Source organism: Lissotriton helveticus, chromosome 6 (genome assembly GCF_964261635.1).
Source record: "Lissotriton helveticus chromosome 6, aLisHel1.1, whole genome shotgun sequence".
Taxonomy (NCBI): domain Eukaryota; kingdom Metazoa; phylum Chordata; class Amphibia; order Caudata; family Salamandridae; genus Lissotriton; species Lissotriton helveticus.
The window spans coordinates 396,441,746-396,458,304 of NC_136067.1; positions in this window are offsets into that span (position 1 = coordinate 396,441,746).

Sequence of the window (16,559 nt, forward strand, 5' to 3'; positions counted from 1 at the left end):
ATGCCTCCGACGGAGGCTCTTCGGATGCGTGGTACGGCGGCGAGGGCGAGGCTAGTAGACCGTAGCTGGCGGGTGGGGTGTAGAAGGTCAGGCGGTCGTTGAGGTACTAGGGGCCCAGGTCGTGGAGAGACTTGTGTGCGTGGGTGAGGAGCCTGAACGTGATCCTCTTGTTGACGGGGAGCCAGTGCAGGTCCCTCAGGTGGCCGGAGATGTGGCTGCGTCGGGGGATGTCCAGGATGAGTCGGGCGGAGGCGTTCTGGATGCGTTGGAGTCTTTTCTGTAGCTTGGCTATGGTTCCGGTGTAGAGGGTGTTTCCGTAGTCCAGTCGGCTAGTGACGAGTGCCTGGGTGACCGTCTTCCTGGTTTCGGTGGGGATCCATCGGAAGATCTTGCGGAGCAGGCGTAGGGTGTGAAAGCATGATGAGGAGACGGCGTTGACTTGTCTGGTCATCAAGAGGGAGGAGTCCAGGATGAAGCCCAGGTTGCGTGCATGGTCTGTTGGCTTGGGAGTGGTGCCCAGAGCTGGGGGCCCCCATGAGTCGTCCCAGGCGGAGGGCGATGGTCCCAGGATGAGGACTTCCGTCTTGTCTGAGTTCAGTTTCAGGCGGCTGTTCTTCATCCACTCGGCGACGTCTTTCATCCCTTCGAGTAGGCTGGTTCTGGCGGTGTCAGGGTCTCTGGTGAGGGAGAGGATCAGCTGGGTGTCGTCGGCGTAGGAGATGATGTTGAGGTTGTGTTGGCGTGCGACGGCTGCAAGAGGTCTCATGTAGACGTTGAAGAGGGTGGGGCTGAGTGATGATCCTTGCGGTACGCCGCAGATGACTTCGGTGGCCTCGGATCGAAACGGGGGGAGGCGGACTCTCTGTGTTCTTCCGGCGAGGAACGAGATGATCCACTCCAGTGCCTTCTCTTGGATGCCGATGTTGCTGAGGCGTTGAACTAGGGTGCGGTGGCAGACAGTGTCGAACGCTGCAGAGAGGTCCAGGAGGATGAGTGCCGCTGTTTCCCCGTTGTCGAGCAGGGCTCGGATGTCGTCGGTGGCTGCGATGAGGGCAGTCTCGGTGCTGTGGTTGGCTCTGAAACCGGACTGCGAGGGGTCGAGGGATCCGTTCATCTCGAGGAAGGCGGCAAGCTGTCTGTTGACGATCTTCTTGATGACTTTAGCAGGAAAAGGGAGGAGCGAGATGGGGTGGAAGTTTGTGAGGTCGGTGGGGTCCGCTGTTGATGTTTTCACACCCGGTCAGGCTTAGACAGTCTTTAATAACTTACCTATTCAAGCTGGTCTCCCTCTTTGCCCAAACATTATGCCACAGCAGTATTGATGCAGAACTAATTAAATCCATAAAGTATATGAGGCCTAATTCACTATGTGCCACGTATGTTGATGTACCACGAGGCACGGCCAAGAGGTATCGGAGGAAAGAATTCTCAGAACATTGGAGACTATCTGCACGATCAATCCCCCAAATCCCAGATCCATAAGTGCCAATGGATATACATTTGGCCTTATAGATCTGTAGTAAAGGTTTAATCGGTCTTTCTCCTAATTTCTTTGAGAAATTGATCAATGCACCAATAGCCCTGGAAAACGCAATTCCTCTTGCCTTCACTGTGGCCTTCCAAGAGCCCTTTTTATCGAAGTTAATACCCAAGTATGAAAACCTATCTGTGTTCTCCAACTTTATTCCGTTTAAGAAGATTGGGCTTTGTTTCTTTCTAGTCCCATTTCGACTGGACATAGTAAATGTTTTTGACACATTTACGTGTAAGCCTCTATGTCTCATAAAATCAGTGAACTTGCCAACTGCTCGTTGTAGACCCACACAAGTTTGTGACAGAATGGCCACGTACTTTGCTATAATTAGAGCTAAATTTAAACCTTGTTCAATAGTTCCTTTTCCCGGTCTGAAACCATATTGTAGTTTGGAAATAACATCATGCTCTTCCATCCATTTCTGGATTCTGTTTAATATTATCCTCCCGGCTGCTTTCATCAGGGCATCAAGCAGTGAGATTGGGCGGTAACAGGAGGGATCATTCCTGTCACCTTTTTAAAAAATCGGCACTACAATAGCCTCTGGCCAGGTAGAGATGAAACCAGAATTATTTAGGGCATTTAGCACGTTGGTAAGCAAGTGGGCCCAGAGCTCCGGCTGTGATTTAAATACATCGATCGGTACACAGTCCGGACCCGGAGCCTTGCCCGAAGGGCTTTCCTTCAGAGCCATGAGTACCTCCTCAAACTCAAATGTGATACCAATTGGAAAGGAGCTATGGATATTTTGTCCTGTGAGTGGTCCAGGATCAGACTTCTGTGTGTCTCCCAGGTCCGTGGGTTTGAACCTATCATATAGACTTCCAAAGTGTCTAACCAAGGTGTCGCTTGGTATTGCTAAATCTATTTTGGGAGACTGTGAATTGTGCAGAAAAGGAGCATGTACAGCCTTCCAAAAGGCTGTGCTATCCCTCTTATCGGAGGCCTCCTGAAGAGCCAGCCATGCGTCCTTCTTCATTTGATTTTTCCTAGTTGTCAAGGCCACACGATATGCATGCCTGGCTTGCGGAATCCGCAGCTGTGATCTCGGCAAAGTATGTAGAGCCAACTTTAGAGCCTTCAGAGCCTTAGTGCAACTCTCATTAAACCAACCATGACCAAAAGCGGGTGATTTTTTAGGTGCCCTGGCCAGTAGTCTTTTTATTTCAAGGGAGATTTTAAGAAAAGAACTAGTGATTTCCAGAGAATTTTCTTGCATCGTGAGACAGATCTGAATGTCGTCATAGGTGTTTTTGACCAGTGCATGAAGAAAATCCATGGGCACCAATTTTTCCCATTTAAGATAAAAATCCTTTAGTACTAGCCAATTTTAATGGGGGGCTATGGGAATTGGTAATCAATTTATTGGATGGTGCGTATGGTTTTAATTTTAATGTTACCGAGATCGGGTAGTGATCACTTAAAACATTATTTAGTGGTACCCAGTTGTGTATTATCCCAGCGTACCTGCTGATAGGAATATGTAATCGATGGTAGAAAGACAGCCTCTCCCGTTATAGGTTGGTTGGAAGGGTTTAGGTGGAGAAAACAATTCATTTGCAAATGAAATATCAAAGTGGGCAATTTAGCTATTAAGAAGGTCTCCGACTTTCGTATGCACAAAATGGATAAGCGCTTCTTCCTTGCAGTTACCCAGACCACAAACTCCCAGCCTGCTCCGAGGGCACAAGGAGCAGTTGAAATCCCCTACCCAGATAAGTGTTGTGTCTATTTCCGTTAGCTCCTCTATTTTAGTTAGATTTGCCCTAAGATTTTTGAAAACTGTTTCCCTGGAAAAGCTTGGGATGTTATTATAGAAGTTTACCAGAATAAGATTTTTCAAGACTCCCCAAGTAAAGACAATGATTTGGTAAAATTCCGTCCAGGTATGCCTTACGTGCGTTACGCCGCACTTAGTTGAAATATACGTGCATAACCCTCCCTTATTTCTACCGTGTGTGGTAGGGATGGCCGGTACATGTAAGGTCTTATATCCCGAGAGATGAATCTCACTGGTTGTCCACGTTTCCTGTAGGCAAACAATACTATAGCGAGTAACAATTTCTAACGAAGTAAAATTAGTAGATTTGTCAGAAAGACCTGCCACATTCCATGATAATAAGTTATCATACTGTGCCTCGTGGTTGGTAACAGCAGTACTACTTGTGCTGGATATTAGTCCTTTCCTACTGTCCATTAAGGGAGCAGCAGATAGATCAGATGCCATTCCAGGACAGAGTGGCTTAATTAAAGGAGCATTAATTACGCATAGCCTATTTGAATTATTAGACTCAGAAGTTGTAATAAAGGTATCTGAGCTTGTATTTAATACCTGTGTGTTAACTGGGGCATGGTCCTGGATGTCATGCAATTTAAGGGAAGTCTGCTCAATCCCTACATGATATTGTACTGTCTCACTCACTTGCTTATTTTCCAAATAGACAGTCGGGATACCTAAGGTCATATCAGAATCAACAATGGTGGGTGTAAGCTTATCATAAGATTTTGTGCGGGCTAACTTGAGCCATCTATCTGGCTTTACAGAGAGTCCCTTGTTGAATAATGTTTCCACAGGTGAGTCAATAGGGGCCATTTGGATGTTCATTTTACCTTCAGCTGTGACATGCGATGTTACTTGCATTTGTGCATCATTAGGGGACAAACTGTACCTGATGGTCGAATTGGGGAGTCAATCCACTCCTTCTAGGCCGGAGAAAACAGAAAAATTATTAAAAGTAGGGATATTAAAACGAGGGGCATCTATGTTAGCCAGATTTAAAGGCCGAGATCTTGAGTGATTAGACAATAAGGAGCGGGGATGTGTCGATATTCCTTTACCACCCGGTCGATGCACCAGTCTACAATGTGTGTAATTGCACGGGGGTCCCTAAAATTGACTATAATAACATCACCTTCAATGTCCTTTGGTCTGTGCCCCACCCATCCTAATCTTCTGACGTGCAGAATTTCCCCGTCAATGTTAGGGGGCAATGGCCTATTTAGCCGCAACCAATGTACAACTTTATTTTTAAGTTCGTAGTAACTTTCTGTTTTCCCAGCCAATAATACCGGGACCCCAGTGAGTGCCACTACATAGGGTACTGCCTCGGGGGACAGGTCGATTTGTTGTATCATTCCCTTCTGATTCTTATTAAATGACCGCATGTTGGTAATGTTTCCTTGGGGGTTGTCTAATGTATTAGGTATGTTAACTTGCCCTCCAGTGGTATGTCCCGTGTGTGTTATTTGGGCTTCCGGTGTAATCCTAGGTTCCAAACCATTTTCTTTATGAGTAGGTGGGGGAACCTGAGTGCTCATTGGGTTGCTTAGTTTAGGCGCTTTGGTGACATCCTGTGTGGGCTGTTTCAGGAAATGGGTGGTTAATTCCCTGGTTGAATATATGTTAGCAGTGATTAGGATTTCAAGAGACCCCAATTGTTCTGTGATTCTTTTCACCCTCTCCACTAACGGCAATATTAAGGATTTTACCAGTTGCTCAATATTTGCCATTAAATCTGGTAGAGGAGGAGCCAATGGTTGAAAATGGTCCCGTATGGAGTTCCTTGCAAGTATCATGGGACTCTTTAAAATGCTTGGGGCATTTTTTGGTGTGTGTTTACATCTGCTATTTTGCCCATTTTCCCCACACTTTCTTCTGAAATCGTTTTTTTGTATGTTTTCTTTCTCTTGATATGCTTAAGGGGAGATTTAGGTATATGTTCCTCTAGTGGAGATTCAGATAATGGGGCAGTGTTCAGATCATATATATTACTGTCCCTAATTAATTTGGATGATGGTAATGTGTCCCGGAATAATAGGGGAACACTAGTATCACAAGTTGGGTCTATTTGCGTAGTGTTCGGTGGGGGTGTTATTACATGCTGACTATGTCCCAGAGATGAGCGCTTAGCATAGAGGGGTTCCAAAGAAAGGCGTCGCTCGGTGATGGCTATCTCCCGTTCCAGCACCGAGGCAGCCCTAGTAATAAAGTTGTCTAGAGTCCCTCTTACCGAGCCGCTGTCCAGAGAATTTCTCCCCTTACTGAGACGAGATGTCATTATTCGATATTATGCCCACAGTACAGTAATAGGGAACAGTATCGGGAATGGGTAAAAGATGCCAAAGTCCATACTTATGGTAGAACCAAAGGTTTTAAGCCCCAATTACTTAGAGTCAATTAGAAAGTACTAGGAAGCTTACTATCATTGTCCCAGGGAGCGGGTGAAAGAGACATAGCCCAGCCCAGCCTCGTCTGGCCTCGGACAGCCGCAGACGGCCCCACCCTTGTCCCAGGCTCAGCCCGGCGCGACCTGCGCGCGATCTCGCGGGGCGAGGTACCAGGTGTGGCTTTATGAGCCTCCTAGCGCGTGATCAGAGAGCGTCCTGCCCCAGAGGATCCTGGATCTTGTGGTCCTCAGAGGGACCGGTGGAGCCAAGCCCGGCCGGACACCAAGCTGGAGCTGGAGCTGGAATGATGAAGCAGGGCGGGCGGAGCAAAGCCCGGCCGCGAAGAAACAACAGGAAATCAAAGGGCCTTTACCGTGGCCCACACAGCGTAATTCCGACACAGAGGGGGCTCAGCATCAGGCGTGGCTTTATGCGCCTCCTGGCACGTGATCACAGAGCGTCCTGCCCCAAAGGATCCTGGATCTTGTGGTCCTCAGCGGGACCGGCGGAGCCAAGCCTGGCCGGACACCAAGCTGGAGATGGAGCTGGAACGATGAAGCAGGGCAGGTGGAGGAAAGCCCGGCCACGAAGAAACAACAGGAATTCAAAGGGCCTTTACCGCGGCCCACACAACGTAATTCCGACAACACAACTCAATATCATTACAAATCTTCTTCACATCTGAAACTGACCCATGCAAAAGAGCACTGTTCAACTCATTTAACTTTAGTGCTGGACTTTTTGCAGAATATATTCTTCTGACTAACTTCCGCATTTGAGTATGATGTACTGCCAACATCCTGAAATGATCAAAGACACTTTGACATTCTTTTCTAGAAAGACAAGCCAGAGAATGACCTTGCAAACCAGTATTTTTTCTCCCTCTTCAAGGGTATAGTCCTTTCAACATCTTAATCTTTTGTTTAACATTTTTTTTACTATATTCTTGTAAGAAATTACGTAAAAGATCAATAGATTCTTGTCGTACACTACAAATACTACTGCAATCCAACGTGTACACTGGGGCTTTAGTACGTCTTCCTAGAACTTCGTCAGCTAACACTTCTTCAGCATTTCTGGGGACCATTTTTTCTTTGTCAATTGGACAACCATTTCTAACCTCATAAGCTCAACCATTTGAATCAACTGCATGCAACAAATCATTGGTCTGAAAATAACTCCCTTTTTAAAAAAAAAGGCTTGGAACTTTTTTCCATTCACCCAAAAAACATCAAAAAAATGAGTTCTGTTAATTACTCTTTTCCTCTTACTTTTAGTCTTCATTGAATGGATATGTTTATCTAGTGATCATATTCTGTTTAACACTAAAATAAATAGTTTTCTTTTTACTTCAAAAGCCTTTTCAACAATGGATTCAGTATGCTTCTTCTTTTTATAAAATAGTGATCTCTTTTTATACTTTTTCAAATTTTGCAGCGAAATATGTACTACTCTATTATAAAATATTTTCTTTCGAATCTCTTTATACTGATTTTCTCTTCTTTTACCAAAAGACGATTTTTTTGATTCTCATATGCTTTTTTTCCTTTCCTATTTTTCAAAATTTTGAACATTATTTTTCCGTTTAGAAATATTTTTAATAAAATTCTTAGTAATCTTACCAGAAGATTTCCTCTTTTTGGCCACATTATGTTGCTCATCCAATACTTGTTGTTGAGTTTTCTTCAAGTAAATATCCTTTAGCTCTATTTTTCTTTTCCGACCTTTTTAAGGCATGATAATGTTATTTTAATGATGATAAACAATATCTGTAAAAAAAATACGTAAATAAAAGTATATTACACATCTTATCAATTATACTTTTCTAGTACTATGCAAACACATTCTATATAAATACTGACAGAGAAATTGTATACTTTAAATACAAATGTGAAAGTGGTTACACTACACCACATGCATAGTGCATAGGAGTTTGCACCACCAATTAGGTAGCCAAAGAAGGTTTCTCTAAAAATAAAATGTCAGCTACTGTAGTCAAAAGCAATGCTCTAAAAAGAGAAGCTTTACTAACACTGCAATCAGGGTCAAAAAGAACCAGACCAAGCAAACCAAACAATCAGCAAAAAAACCCTGAAACTTTCAGAATTATCCTTGGCTACAGCAAACAAGCGAGAGCCATCAATAATATCATCAAGAACAATTGATCTCTTGTTTTAAGCGATCCAATTTTAGGCCATCTGCTACCCACTAGGGCAGCAATCACCTTTAGTAAAGCACCTTCAATGAGAGACAAGTTTGTCCACTATGATCCCGGGAACCAAACTAAAATCACTTGGCTTTTCCAAACAAAAGGGCTTCTACAAATGTAGATCATGCAAGGCATGCCAATATAGGGTCAATAAAACCTCCTATATAACACCCTTCAGTGACCAGGAGAAAGCCATACACAGAAGCCTGACGTGTAAGTCAGAATCTGTGATTTATGTGCTGGAGTGTCTGTGGGGCCTATGTTATGTAGGAAGCACTATACTTCAAGGCCACAAGAGGATACACCAGCACATTAGAGCTATCAAAAACAGCGATCAGACCTTCCCAGTGGCATGATATTTTGAGAATTCCCACAATGGAGATCCCAAAGACCTTACATATTTCCTAATTGACTCAGTGCCACCAAATACAAGAGGAGGCAATAGGGAAAAGGCTCTCAGGAAGCTGGAAATGAGATATATCCTAGAATTAGACAGCAAGCAGCCAGGGGGTCTGAATGGAACAGAGGATCTCTATACCTGCCTCTGATCCTTGACGATGACAGTAGCTGTTGGGATTAAAATATTGGTCATAGTACGGCATATATAAGACCGCATAATGCCCCTTTCTATAACCATCACAGTTCATTTTATAGGTCTTAGCTTTTCTTAAACACAATGGCGAATTGTTTATGACACACCATAATATTTCTGCACTTGGACTTTTTTGAAAAACGCAAGGTTTACAAAGTGAATTATTAGGATTGGTATAATAAATGTATAGCTATTGAAAATACTGCCTCATCCAATACTAATTTTTCTGAATTTCAGTAACAACATTGGATTTATGTAAATAATGTAACAAATTGCAAAAACCCCATAGTGGTGATTTTAGGTATTTATACCGAGATGTTACATCAACAAGCCTTGCTTTTAGCTTACAAATAGTATTTTAGACTATCAGCAATGAGCTTTATACCAATGCAATTGAGGTCTTTTAGTAATAGCAGCTATTTTAGATCTACTAAGCATCAATATTTTTACATTTGAGATGTCATCAGTGATGTCATCAGTGATATCACTGACCATGTCATGAATGATGTAATATGTGACATCATCAGCAGTGGATTGCGGGCGCTTGAGTTACAGTTAGTACAACTATGAGTATGAGTGAAATGTCCAGCTAACTATAACTCTCATGAAACCTATGGTTTTTTCAGTGAATTTCTGAGGTTTTTCAAATGATAATTTCTAACTATAACATACCTGAAACCTATGGTTTTTTGAGTGAATTTTGAAGGTTTTTTAAATGACAATTCTAATTATAATGTTCATTAAGCATATCTGTTTTTTTCTAATTTTTTAAATTATCATCCCATTTTCAACCTTACTAAAAACTGCAAATATTACCACTCATCAATTGATTCCTTCCTTCAACAAAATCGCCACAAACTAGAACCACAACTAACGTTAATATTATACAAAATAGGCGGTCCCGTACAAAAAAAACAAAAAAAAAACACTTCCCCATATTTTCAACAACAAGTCAAATCTGCAATGCAACCTAAAAATACAGGCTATTGTTTCACTTACCAATAACAAATTAACATCAACATTTAACTAATGTAAGGACGTCAACTATGTACTGTGTGAATTACATCCAACTCTCACCCATATTTAAAGTCGAATATGTGATAGAGGTACTAATTATGGACCTCCGACACCCAACAAAATCACAACACCCAGCGCCACGACAACTACAACCACCCCCTTCTGACCCCGCCCCCTCTACTATCTCAGCAGCAGCGCAAAACAGGACAACAAACCTTCCCAAAATAATATATCCCCTCAACAGCACACTAGCTGAATGTTCAGAGATGTGGCAACCAACTATGTATAAGGGAGGGAACTCGCACAACAACAATAATTTACACAATGCCAAGACTACCTGTGTATATGCTATACACAACTCACTATACAAACCAAAAACTTTTCCGTGTGTAGATATAGTATTGATACGTGTAGTGTACTGCACAGTGGACGCAACCATATTATCTCAGATACTAGGGAATATCTCGGTCACCTAGCTGTGTTGTCCCCCCCTTGAAGCAGAAGCGGAGTCGGCTGGTCCAACGTACGCAACTCCAGCGTAAGAGTATAAATACATAGGCTACGCCTTGGGCGTGGTTCACTTGTGCAAAGGCAAAAGACTCTGCCACAGAGAAGGTCCTCATCCTGCCACGTTGCCGCCATGCACGTGCCTCCTCGATACAGGTCCATTGCGAACTCAGCGCCACAGCACCGCAGACTTATGTCTATATCGACTACTGCCTTCGATCTACCCTGCAGACAGCAGGGTTCACAACTTAAATTCAGATTTGGATCTACATTACAGACAACATTGAATTAAGCCTTTCTTTATTTAATTCAGAGACAATTGTTCTATATGTCTTCAGATTTTGTTAAAGGAGGTGTCAAAAAGCATTTCTCGATGTCTGTCCTGACTACTGCCTTCAATCTACACTGCGGCAGCAGGGTTCACAACTTAAATTCAGCTGTGGATCTGCACTAAGGACAGAATTGAGTTTAGCCTTGCTTTTTTTAAGGCAGAGACAATTGTACTCTATATTCTCAGATTTTGTTAAAGGATGTGACAAAAAGCATTCCTCGATGTCTGTGTCGACTACTGCCTTCAATCTACACTGCGGACAGTAGGGTTCACAACTTGAATTCTGTTTTGCATCTACACTACGGACAGTAGGGAATTCAGCCTTGATTTATTTAATGCAGAGACAATTGTACTGTATGTCTTCAGATTTTGTTAAAATAAGTGACAAAAAGCATTTGTCGATATCTGTGCTGACTACTGCCTTCAATCTACACTGTGGACAGCAGGGTTCACAACTTGAATTCAGCTTTGGATCTACACTACGAACAGCATGAAATTCAGCCTAGCTTTATATAAGGCAGAGAAAATTTAACTCTCTGTCCTTTGATTTTGTTAAAGGATGTGACAAAAAACATTCCTCAATGTCTCTGCTGACTACTGCCTTTGATCTACATTGTGAAGGCTCACAATTCAGGTGGAATGACGATTGCACATGATGCATTCCAGTAGGCAAGAGACATTGCACCGGTGCGACCCGCCCGAACCACGAATCAACGCAGTGTACGCACACACTGAGTTATTCAGGTACCACTAACTCACTGTACCACAAGTCATCTCCACCTATCCTTATTAAGACAGATTCACTAGGCAAAAAACATTGCTACCAGTGCGGCACCCCCGGACCCCGCATTATCGCAGGTTACGTACACGCTCAGTGCCAAAGGTACTACTAACTCAGTGCACCATAAGTCATCGCCACCTGGCCGTATTCAGGAAGAATTCAACAGACAAAAGACATTGGTCTGAATGCGGGCCCCCCTTGACCACGCATTATCGCAGGGTACGTACAAGCTCAGCGCCAAAGATACTATTAACTCAGTGCCCCATAAATCATCGCAATGAAGATTGAACAGTTTTATGTCAGCAATGAGGCATACTATCACGTTTAAATCGAATTGATTCAAAAGACAAAAGACATTAGTCCAATAACTGAGCCCCCCGACCACGCATCATCGCAAGGTACGTACACGCTAAGCGCCAAAGGTACTACTAATTCAGTGCACCGTAAATCATTGCCACATAGCCTTATAAAGGCAGAATTCAGTAGGCAAAAGACATTGCTACCAGTGCACTACAAAAAAAGTTGCCAATGCTGCTAATATCAGTAAGTCAATTATTTGTCTCCCTCACACACGAATAGAACACTATGTGAGAAGTATCTGATTTTTTTGAATCAATCCTTTTGATTTTTATTTTAGATCAAATTTTCATTGTTTAATTTACTTTTTTTACATTTTATATTTTCCAACGAAACATTTCAGAAAGACATAACATAAACAAACATTTAATCATTATTATACCACATTCCCTTCATGTCAACAGAAAATTCTTTCAGTGCAGCCCGTTTGGACCACGCATCATCGCAGGGTGAGCACACACTGAGCACCATACGTACCACTAACTTAGTACACCATAAATAATCGCTACGTGGCGTTATTAAGGCAAAATTCTGTAGTCAAAAGACATTCTTACCAGAGTGGTCTGCCTGGACCACGCATCATCGCAGGCTCCACACAAACCGCCCCTACCTCAGTGCACCACAACTCATGAACCCTTTATGATAGAATCTTCTGTGTATTATTTCACATGTAGTGCTCCTACCTTTGTACAGCAGAAGTCATAAACCATTTATGATGAAATATCTGTGTATGAATCATGATTACAGATGATGTAGTCCAGTAGGCAACAGACAATTCTTTCAGTGTAGCCCGTTCGGATCACGCATCATCGCGGGGTGAGCACACGCTGAGCACCAGATGTACCACTAACAAAGTACACCATAAATAATCGCCACGTGGAGTTATTATGGCAAAGTTCAGTAGTCAAAAGACATTCTTACCAGAGTGGTCTGCCAGGACCACGCATCATCGCAGGCTCCACACAAACCGCCCCAACCTCAGTGTACCACAACTCATGAACCCTTTATGATAGAATCTTCTGTGTATTATTTCACATGTAGTGCTCCTACCTTTGTAAAGCAGAAGTCATAAACCGTTCATGATGGAACACCTGTGTGTGATATGATGATTACTATTGTACTTGTTACCAACAGCAACGTAATAAAATGGAGTCGAGCGCATGTGCCCGTAACCACTTCAACTATCTATCTGTGTCTGTGTATTAATTATGTTTGTAAAATGCTGCCCCTGGGCCCTACCACATTATACTGTGCTGTAAACAGCGTATGCAACCATCTTACCTCTGGCAGTAACAAAAACTTTGGTTATAGAACTTTTTTTTGCTCATTCTACAAATACAAATGTAGAAACTGGATCATTACAATACTGCAAGAAAAGTGTATACTAAATTTATAAGTGTGTGCTATTGCCCGAGTTTTTTTTGTAGCATATTTATATAGCGCGAAGTCGACCCAAAACTATGTCAGCGATTTACATGAGCACCATATTTACAGTACATTTTCAGGCATGTGTAGATTACGTGATTTGCCTACAATAACAGTAAGTGGACGCGACTCCGGGCTCGAACACTGATTTCCAGCACCAATTTCAACAGTATACCCGGATGACCATATACATATATATATTAGCTGCCCTTCATATGCCAAAAACTGCAACCTAAAGCTTTCATAGTCCTGTATTACTCCAGCTACAACACTCCACTGACTGTACAACAAACATTCATATTCGCTGAAATGCGTCATGTCCACCATCTTTTATGTGTGGAACTATGGATGAATGTAGGGTCAGTGATTCCCCGTACCTTCCATGTTGGCCATGTTGTGGGACTTCACAGACATAATGACCCATTTGCGTTTAAGACCCTGGTGACGGCAGCACCACAACACAGACACCTGAATCTGTTGATTTCTCATAAAGCTCACACCGGAGCCTTGTCCATAGCTCCGGAGTCATTGTTCACAACCTCCTGCAGCACTGGCATACATCAGGCCAGCCCACAGCACTTACGCTTACAGGAAAACACAACAACGCTACATGGTCGAGATTTTCATTGTCGTGATTTGCTAGTTCCTGGTCTAGTTGTCATAACAGCACACACACACACACTCCCTTATGGCTGGTATATACCTATACCACACCCATCCAGCACAGGCATCACAACACACGTGACCCTGCCAATAAAAAAGACCGGGCGCACGTGCTCTACGCCATTTTAGGGTTGCTCCCATTGCAAGAGCTGTGATGGCCCGTCCTGGTGGTTCGGATGCCTCATGTAGGCCTGAACTTCTGAACAGGGGGGCCCACCACCACGTGCGTGGCCTCTTTGTTCACTGAGTTAGTGATACAGCAAGGACTGAGCGGATGAGGAACCTGCGATGATGATGGGTGCACGAGTATGTCCATTGCCATAGCGACATTAAAACTCAGCACCAAATGTAAGACTTCTTGGTGGCAGAGCAGGATTGTATAATGTAGAAGGTGCTCTGTCCACAAAAAGGTGAGCAATGAGGCCTGGGTGCGCACCAGAGGGAGTAAATGCGATACAGCAGACTGGATGCAAAAAAGAGACACAGTGATTTAGGCGTACAAAGTCCTACATACCCTATCTTATTGCATTTGTATTTTTTTTCCAATAGCAGGAACGTTTTTATAGTCAGTCAAATGTCCGTCGCTCCCACATGCGTAGCGAAGTAGATGAGTATTTATTTTTCATACTATGTACACTTACATTTACAATCTTATTTTGACAACCTTTCCTTTCTCAATTCATTTAGGACTCGCGCCTCCGTTGCTGTGCGCAATACAGATCGTGCCTTCGTTGGAGTGCACAGCACAATCACCTCCGGGCAGTGGGAGTGGATACATTGCAACAGTCTGGGTGCGCAGGAAAGGGCACTCACCTCCGGACACTGGGAGTGGATGGGGTGCAGCAGTCTGAGTGTGCAGTAATGAGAACTCACCATTATGCAGTGGGAGTGAATGGGGTATAGCTCCTTGGGAGGAAAAGAGCGCACAGACACCTCCTTTCAGTGGGAGTTGATTTAATACAGTAGCCTGGGTGTGCAAAGGCATAACGCAGAAATATACGTGTGCAGTTGTATGTACTCTGCAATTACTAATTGCATACTATCTTTCAGATCACTAAACTTGAGGATGCACTATAACCCGGCATGCGGTTGGACAAACACCGGTGGCACAAAGGTGAGCTGCGAAGATGTTCTCCAGTATCAAAACTACCTCTCCTGCTCCATCGATTACTTTCGCTCTCTCACACTTTCAATGTCTTTCTTTCTCTCCTTCTCTCTCTCTCTTCCTCTGTCTCACACTGTTTCTCTTTTCAAGTTATGAACCCTGCTGTCCACACTGCAGATAAATAAATCAAGGCTGAATTTAATACGGTCTGCAGTATAGATCCAAAGCAGAATTCAAGTTGTGACCTCTGCTAAATGCAGTGTTTGCAAAAGGTAAGCAGACCGGCCTAGGTGCACAAGGCCTCCAATTAAACGCGGTGCAAATAAACGATATTGTCCTGCATAATACCATGATCTCTCACCTCATTCAGTCTCATCTCTGAAACATTTTAAAGACCTGCTGGACCATACTGTAGATCTGAGCCAGCGGGCACTTCCCTACAGGCACCTCTTCAGCGTGGGCCTAAGAGAGGGGTGGGATAACCAAAATTGCCAAGTGTTATGTTAATTTGTGACCTCATTCAGTCATATCTCTGTCTCATTTAAAATACCATTGATACCATAAGATAGGCCTAAGCCTACGAGCAGTGCTGCCCTACAGACTCCTCTTGAGGGTGATTCTGCGGGAGGGGTGGGGTGTACTACCCTGAGTTTGCATGTGAGAAATAGCAATCTTGCTTTCTGTGATGATGTAATCTCTCACCTCATTCAATCACATCGATCTAATTTTAAGGACTTATGTTTCATTTTTGTTTTGCAGGTTACCTACGCTGCTACCACTGAAGTCCATCTCACATTTTGTTTATTACAGTGTTCTATTAAAGTTACGTTTCTATTTCTTTATTTCTGTTTTAATAAAGGATAATTTAAAAAAATAAATAAATAACTGAGTATATATGTCTTCTTTTTCTGACAACATTTGACTATTATTTAATGTGATAATCATCTGCTTAGAGAAGATTGTAAAATCAAAACTATTTAACATTACAGTGCACCTACAAAAAATAATATAAGTAACTCTTAGGCACATAAATCCTGAGTAATTATACAACTACAAGAGTGTATCATTTTATAACACCATAAGTACTGTCCGTGTGATTACAAAACAAATAAGGCACTGCCTAGCACCACCGAGGCTTCAGAGACTGCTGTGGCATACTCTGCATATTAAAATAAAGATCCTGAGTATGACAATTCATGGACTTAAGTTGCCTCGAACTCCTCGAACAATTAGTAAATAATTCTGGGGAAGGTGGCCGTCTTCTAGACTACAAAACGTCTCTGTACCCTTTCTCGCCCAATTCACATGTGACATTAACACAGTACTTGGGAGCATTTTTACAAGGAAGCCGTTAAAATGATACCCCTTAATTTGTAAAAGAATAACTGACGGGCTCAAAGTTTTTACTAAGACAAAATGATGTTTATAACTAGAAGTGTAATACCGGGTCTAACTCTTTACCAGCTCCTTACCAGAGGCAGTAGCTGCGATTAACGGTTCCTATGGAAAACATTTAAAAGTCAAGCTCACTTGCTGATAAATGGTTTTTGTCATTTTATTGCTCGGCAAGGACAACACTGTGCTAGTCCTATGCTTAAATACTGTGCTGTAGAAATGGCAAAAGTATTTGTCCTTTACTATCTCGGTGTGGATGGCACTGTGCTAATCCTATGCGCTGGTGTTGAGAGTGCTCTAACAGGAGCTGCTTTCCACCTAAACTTGAGAACTACCCAGAGTTCTCTCCTTCTTTTTTGCATAATTTATGCATCACTCTATGCCTGAAAGTTTTTTTTTTTACTGATACTGGGTGCTCCCTTGTGTCTGGACAAAGCTTTACCTCTCTGAAGAGTTCTAATTAGAGCGAAACACTG